The sequence below is a fragment of the Balaenoptera physalus genome, assembly GCF_965194825.1.
Source record: "Balaenoptera physalus genome assembly, chromosome: 3".
Taxonomy (NCBI): domain Eukaryota; kingdom Metazoa; phylum Chordata; class Mammalia; order Artiodactyla; family Balaenopteridae; genus Balaenoptera; species Balaenoptera physalus.
This window is the reverse complement of record NC_138890.1, coordinates 64,440,751-64,449,046: the sequence shown is the minus strand read 5'-3', so window position 1 is coordinate 64,449,046 and position 8,296 is coordinate 64,440,751.

Sequence of the window (8,296 nt, the reverse complement as noted above, 5' to 3'; positions counted from 1 at the left end):
TGGGATTTGAAATATATCATGGATTTAATAATGGAGATTTGTGGGATTTCATCTTGCATGCTTCAGCCCCCCGAGGCCACCCCATGTCCAGATGAGCATATGTGTGAAGACAAGGATATATGTCCACAGCTCTGGGGCCAGGAAGCTGCAGCTGGTGCTGGGTTAATTTCCAAAATAAGGCTGTGGTCTCTTTTCATAAAATCCTCAGCAATTAGAACAAGTATTTAGCTACGACTTTTTAAGGGTGGAAAATTTCATTATATTTCTAATTTTGCCTTGGGCTGCTGTGGACCATCTCACAGAAATTCAGGGCTGTAATAAACCCTGTGCCAGAATCCCTAGCATTGTAACTTCTTTTAAGCAGCCTAGCTTAAAGGAAAAAACCCTCCTGGACTTTGAATATACAGCCAAACACCTGGGTTGGAATCTGAGTGCAGAAAACAAGCATGGAATGCCAAGAATGCAGCACCTGTGGGTAAGCTATTGCCTTGGAGGCCAGTATGGGCTCCGGAGACAGGACTCCACAGTGCCCCGCTTCACTGTCTGCCTCTCAGGTGTGGCTGGGTACAGAGCGGCTGGGGGCAGTTGCCGGCCTGTTGTTATAGAAAGATTTGGGGCTTTGAAATCACATAGATTTGGCTTTTACTCCTAAGAGACACTGGGCAATGGGCGTAGGGAGTGAGGACGTAAGAGAGGGAAGGGAAAGAAGCCACTAGAGGGTGTGCTGTCTAGTGGGTTAACTCTACGGGTGGCTGAGAGTGCCACAGAGGGTGAGAGCTTTGGGGGAATGTGCTCAGAGTTATCACAGCCAAGGCGTAAGGGAGCTGGGGTATTGATCCTCCAACTTCCATGCATCAGGGGTGAGAGCTGCTGCTGTCCAGGGTTGGGGTGTTAACTCCCCAGCATACTGGCCTGCTCTGTGCACGGGCTGAGCAGGCTCCATTGGTCAGAGTAAAATCTAGCACAAAGACTTGTAGGAGTTTGCACTTGGAGGTACTGGGGTTGACCTGAGAATGGTGGGTGTTGTAGGGGTATGGGCAGGGTACCAACAGTGACTGCCAAAGGTACCAAGACCCCAGAAATTTCTGATCTGATTAATTTATCCACATGAACTGGCGGGAACCTAGTGGTTGATCCTCTCCACCAGGGGCATTTGTTCTTACACAGGACTTGGGAAAGGGTCATGCTTATGCCACGGAATGAATGACTCAGATAGATGTGGCAGGTTGCTTCTGAGAGTTTGGGGCAGGCAGGCCACAGTTTCCTTTCTGCAGATGTGATCTTCCTGCCTATGTGGAGCGTGTCTGAACTGGACGGTGCTCTTGTGTCCAGCCAACTCGACTCACACACAGGCTTCTGGCTTCCTCCCATCTCTGCTATAGTCCTGGGAGCCCTCCTTGAAAGGTTCTTCTGTTGCTGTTTCTAATGAAAGAAACTTTTCCCTGGTCTTGAAAACTGAGCACCCAGACCCACGAGGGAAGCTTGGAGAACACTGTCACAGCTATTCTCATTACCATGGGGATGATGAAACCAAGGCTCCAGGGGAAAATGGGCAGGGCCTTGACTTGAGCATCCAGGGCCTAGGGGCTCAGGATGGAGCCAAGCGATGGAGTCTTAAAAATTAAGCACTTCTCTGCCTTTTGCGGCTGAGGGTGGAAGGGGCAGGGGGAGCTGCTATTAGCCTGAGTACCATTCTCAGGCCACATCGCTAGGAGCTGGGCCTGGCCGGAAGGTGGCAGCACCATCTCTGCATGGTTGCAGTCCGTCCACACAAGACAGGCCAGGAGAGAGGACAGGGCACGTGGAGGGGCGGGAGCCCTTCCCTTCCTGTACTGACCCAACTTGAGTACGAAGCCTCCAGTAAGAAGCACGTGCATTTTTCATTTGGAGAAATGGACAGTTTTACGGCTGCATGACCAGAGCCTGCTGTGCTGAGTGTGGGGTTCTCCAGGTAGAATTTGGGGCATAGTTTAGATAGGAGAGTGAATGGAAAATGAGGGAGGGAAATACACCGAAAGTGGGACCTCCTCATTTAAAGCATTACTGGTTCTGCGTTGAGTGAGTCTCAGCTTTCTCTCACGTGGGATTTCCTCTAACGGACTGATGGATTTCCTGGGCAGTGGGCTCAGGTTATGCAGTGACTTTCATGTCCAAGGAATGGAGATGGAGCCGTGGCTTACGCCTGTGCAGTGCTTGCAGCTTTTCATCTCCTCACAACTCCCATCTGTTTGGCGGCTCAAGAACTGCTCTGTGCAACTGACATTTATTTATTTTTTTTATAGTTTTTTTGGGGGGTTTAATTTTTTATTAGTTATCTATTTTATACATATTAGTGTATATATGTCAATCCCAATCTCCCAGTTCATCCCACCACCCGCCCCCCCCACTTCCCCCTTGGTGTCCATACATTTGTTCTCTACATCTGTGTCGCTATTTCTGCCTTGCAAACTTATTCATCTGTACCATTTTTCTAGATTCCACATGTATGCATTAATATATGATATTTGTTTTTCTCTTTCTGACTTACTTCACTCTGTATAACAGTCTCTAGATCCATCCACGTCTCTACAAATGACCCAATTTCGTTCCTTTTTATGGCTGAGTAATATTCCATTGTATATATGTACCACATCTTCTTTATCCATTCCTCTGTTGATGGGCATTTAGGTTGCTCCCACGACCTGGCTATTGTAAATAGTGCTGCAGTGAACACTGGGGTGCATGTGTCTTTTTGAATTATGGTTTTCTCTGGGTATATGCCCAGTAGTGGGATTGCTGGGTCATGTGGTAGTTCTATGTTTAGTTTTTTAAGGAACCTCCATACTCTTCTCCATAGTGGCTGTATCAATTTACATTCCCACCAACAGTGCAAGAGGGTTCCCTTTTCTCCACACCCTCTCCAGCATTTGTTGTTTGTAGATTTTCTGATGATGCCCATTCTAACCAGTGTTAGGTGATACCTCACTGTAGTTTTTTTTTTTTAATTTTATTTATTTTTTTATACAGCAGGTTCTTATTAGTTATCCATTTTATACATATTAGTGTATATATGCCATTGCAGTTTTGATTTGCATTTCTTTAATAATTAGTGATGCAACTGGCATTTTAATGGCTCTCATTTTAGAGAGATTTCTGGCCGACTTAATGCTTCTGGAGGCCAAATTCAAAGCTGAAAATTCCAGGGTGACCCAGCAAATGCCTAATTTTCCAGAACTAATCTGTCCTGCTCGATTTATCCCCTCTCCTCTCCCCGGATCAGCACAGCCGTCAAAGTCATTCTCATATTGTGCAAAATGAAAACTGTAACTGCAGATGAATGGAATGGGGCCACCCCGGAGAGGAGAATCTATTTGGAAGATGATTCATTTAAAACACTGTTCTAGGAGGTTGCTTTGCACTTGATCCCTATATGAAGAACAGCCACATGATTTAAGGAGTTTCCCAATATGATCATTAGTGTCAATTTTAGATGGGTGTAACTGCCTATAGTGTATTTTTGCTCTTTATCTAAAACATTGTTTGGCAGAGAAACTCCTTTGAAGTCAGACCCATGCTAGGTCTTGGAGACAATGCCAGCCTTTTTCCTGCTATAATTTAGATTTGTTTCCTGCCTAGAAACAAGGACCTACATGTTGTGTTTCTTACAATCCCCTCTACCTGTGTGATTCTTGACCTCTTGAGGGTTAAGATTAAAGAGGTGTATAAGACTAACCTGAGTATGACGTCTCATGTGGCTGGATCGTCTTTTCCAGCATCGTCTGGAGGCCTGATCCATGGGGACATCATGAGTTAGCAGGGTGGGCCATACTGCAATGTGTAGGCTTTGTCCTGAGGGCAATGGGGGAGTCACTAAAAGGTTTCATGTAGGAAAGTGGCAAGGAAGCTTGGTGGCTTAGAAGGATGACTTGGGCTTCCATGTGGAGGATGGATTACAAAGGAGAACCTGAGAGCACTGAGACCTTTTAGGAGGCAGGTGCATGTACCTAGGTGAGAGAAAACATGATGGCTTGGCCTAGAGATGGGATGGATGGAGGGTAGAAGACAGGTGCATTCAAGAAATATGATTTTGCAAAATATACATCTATCAACCCATTATGTTGTACACCTTAAGCTTATAAAATGTTATATGTCAATTGTATCTCAATAAAACAGGAAAAAACCAAACATCTAGGTGGTAAACTTTAGAGAACTCAGAGATTGTGAGGTGCAGAAAAAGGGAAAGTCTAGTTTCTGGCCTGGAAACAGAGTGGGTGTACAAAGTCAAGGTTGACTTCAGCCTCTCCTTCTTGGGAACATGTTACTGAACACAAGGGTCTCCAAACCACCAGGAGGGAAATGCAAAAAACAATGGAGGAGAGCCTGAGCAGGATAGTGAGAAAAGAATTCAACCAAAATTTTGAACTATTTTTTATCATCATTTCCCAGACAATGTTGTTATACTAATTTGAAAGAGAGCGATCCAATTCATTTTCTATTTGTGGTTGCCAAGCCCATGAATGCTTGATGGTTTTGGATTACAGAGCTTCCAGCAATGGCTCTCACACAGTCAATAGGATGGAGGGTTAGGAGAGGCCTGTGTTGAGGTAGTGACAGGCTGTGTACCTCCTGTGTGTCTCCTGCTTCAATAGCATTTATTTTGAGCCGAGTTCTTTCTGAAGCTCTGGCAGGGTGAGGAAAATGAGCATTCTTCCTGCTCCTAGGGCTGGCTGTCATAGTTCTAGAAATGATCTGTTGTGACAAATGGCAATGGCTTCAGGTTATGTGGGAGGACTGCAGCCCTCAGATAGATAATTATTTCTGTGGTTTAATGGTGACTCCAAGGGGAGGGGGAGCTGATCTGAGCAATGGGAAGGTGACAGACTGGAGAAAGATTATTTTTACAGGTTTCTTGTAAGAAAGTGGGCTGCATTAATCACAGACATGTCTCCTAGGAGAAAGATACTTGGTCTGGAAGAACTTTGTACTTGAGGTGTAGTGAAATTCATCTCAGACATTGCTATGGACTGAATTGTGTGCCCCTCAAATTTCTAAGTTGAAGCCCTAATCCCCAATGTGACCGTATTTGAAGATAGGGCTTTTAGGAGGTAATTATGGTTAAATGAGGTCACAAGGGTGGGGTTCTAATCCGATAGGATTGGTGTTGGCCTTGTAAGAAGAGGCACACGCACTGAGGCACGACCATGTGAGCATACAGCAAGAAGGTGACCTTCTGCAAGGCAGGAAGAGGGCCCTCACCAGAACCCAACCATGCTGGCACACTGATCTTGGAATTCCAGCCTCCAGAATTGTGAGAAAATAAATCTGCTGTTTAAGCCACTTAATCTATTAGTGTCTTGTTATGGCAGACATGTATATGTGAGGATGTTCTAATCATAGTTTTCATTTGAACAAAACAAATCAGCTCTCCTGGTACTAAGTTTGGAATCAGCAGTAGAACCTAATTCCCCTGGATTTAGATTTTTATACAATGAAGTAGCAAATAACTTGTTTGCTCTATTTTAGAATCTGCATAAACATTATGAGCTCTAAAAGGAATTTAAAACTTAGTTTAAACCCTAAGTTGGTGAATGGCTGACACATTCCCCATAAGTTCTGAATTCTCTCAGTGGCAGGGAGTGCATACCCATCCTTCTCAGAGTTTGAGCTATTTTCTGAGACTAAGTTAGAAGTGGGGAAAGCCAAGTGCTTTATATTACTGTCATTGCTGTTCTCTGGGGATACATTGCCCACGACTCTATCTTTCACACAGTCCAGTTTTCTCTCCAAGAACAAGGTAAGAAGGTAGGGCCAATTCTGTATTGCCTGGGTGATAAGGGGGTACTGTGTGTGCTTGGCCTATGGCCTATGCTGCTTCCTCATTAGGATATGGTTGACATTTCTGTTACTTTCTGGGGAGACAATGCTGGCATGGGGTCCATTCTGCAACCCAGCGTATCCTACCAAAGGCAAGGAGCAAGCACCTCTTCCAAAATCACCTCGGAGAAGCAATTCAGGATGGAGGGACAAAATATCTTCTAGAACTGAGCTAGATCTAGTGAATGGAGGACCTGGCCAATGACCAATCATCATGGGACAGTGGGGCCCTGACCTTGAGCTAGACACCATAGAAGGACACTAGAGAAAGAGGAAGCTCAGGTCCTTCCCTCAAGGAGTTCATGATCTCCCTGAAGAAATAAGACCCCCACACAGGAAGCTAAGACAAGCCCAAGTAGAGGGTCGTTACGTGTTGACTTCCACTGGAGGATTTTTGAGAATGGAAAGGAGTGATTTGGGGTTCAGTGATGCCCTGGATTGATGGCATGCTTAATACCTGGGTTTGGGAAGGCCTTCTGGAGGAGGTAGGCTTGTTTTGGTCCTCAAAGGGGTTTGAAATCTGAGAGGCCCAATACAGAGCTCCAATGGTTGTCTATTTGTTTGCTCATTCAGGAAATACTTTTTGAGTACCTACTGTGTGCCAGGCCTGGGCTGTGCACTGTGGAAAGGAAAGCATGTAGCCATGGCTGCATGGGAGGATTCATTTCTCCAGCACTGTTGGGGCTCTGAGGACCAAGGTAACTGGAACCAGATGAATTCCTCATTCATGGCAGGAAGCCAAGTGTCCCCCAGGCAGTGAGTGCTCCTATTGCAGCTTTGTCTTGTGACAACTCCTAATTGCCTTCCTCTGTGTCTCCTCTGACTCCAGTACCCATCTTTCCCTATGGGTGGCCACATGTGTCTCTGCTCCTCATGGGAATGGGATCCCTGGGGTGGATCTCAGAAGGCACCGTGCTCTCTGCAGGAAAACTCTAGTGGCTGTGACCCTGCCTCTGGCCTCTGTTGTGCACAAGCATGTGGAGTTGAGGGCTGCTCCACATCTGCTGTGCACAAGCATGTGGAGTTGAGGGCTGCTCCACATCTGCTGTGCACAAGCATGTGGAGTCGAGGGCTGCTCCACATCTGTGGAGCTTGGGGAAAGCTCTCATCCCTCAGAGCAGGAAATAATCCCGAGAAGTCTGGCAACTCAGGGCTCTGAGCATGACTGCCTGCCAGGTGCTGAAGCCACATGTATTGAGCTGGGACCTGGGGGTAATGGTAGTGTTGGTTTTGGGGCGCCAGACCTCTAGCTAAGTCCATAAAAGAGTTTAATTGCAGGGTAACCAGGCCTAGGAACCTGGTGGTAGAGCCAACAACAATAACCACCACAGGCATGGGGCCTCTCCCTCCAGGTGGGACAAGAGATGCTTCAAATCAGTTGGCACTGGAGGAGACCTGAAAGGTTATCTCGATAACCAGTGTTTCAGTGCAGGATCTCATGTACAAATTTCCTCAGTATTAGTCACTTAACCTTTAATCAGTGGTGTGCTGGTAAATGTTTAACAACTGGCTATCTGGGGAACATAAAAGAGTCTTGATTTGTAGTTTGCCAGTTTCCATGGTGTAAATACTCCCACCATGGCTGATTGCCAGCTATCAGTACAACATCCCTGAATGCAGAGTTGGGAAGAAATCTAGCTGGCTCTCATATTAAAGTACAGGCCAGATCCTGCATACTACTGCCTTTAAGTGGAATACCTCTAGTGACAGAAAACTCACTATCTTTTGGTTGGCCCGTTCTACTCATCCTTCCTTCTGTCTTGGGCCTCTCAGATTTCATCCTTTTTTGAGGGTTAAAACAAGTATCTCCTGAAGCAAGTGTTAGAAAATTATATCAAACCAGAGTCTGTCATTCTTTCATATTGACCAGTACTTTAGCCCCCACCTCTCATTTCTGGTTCCTGTTTCTACAGATATTTAAGGAACAAGAGGAACATTAGGATTAGAGGTGAATGATTCTATTGATGGCAATTGTTTCTTACTAGTTTTGGATAATAAACTTCTATTGACCTTCTGATCCTCCACTTATAAGTCACCTCATATCTAGCACATTATGTTTCTAATTAATTTCATTCAACAAATACAACAGAAAATCTACTTTGTGCCAGGCCCTGTTCTGGGCACTGTGGGGAAATGAATAAGTAAGACACAGTCTTGGCTCTTAAGGGCTTATTGTTTAGTGAGGGAGAAAGACAAGTCAGTCAGTGCTCTCAAGTGCTTTTTTCAAGGAGGAGGAGGTGGAGAATGTGCTCTGGGGGTTTCAATTGCAGAAAGGTCACTTCTGACTGGATGGTCAAAGGAGATGACGTACAATTTTAAGCCTCAATGCAGTCATCTGTAAATTGCTGCAATTTTTGTGGTTCGCTGTTTCTGGTGTCTGTGCTGTGGAAAGGGACCTATCAGCATGACTAACTTCTTTTTTCTTTTTTAACATCTTTATCGG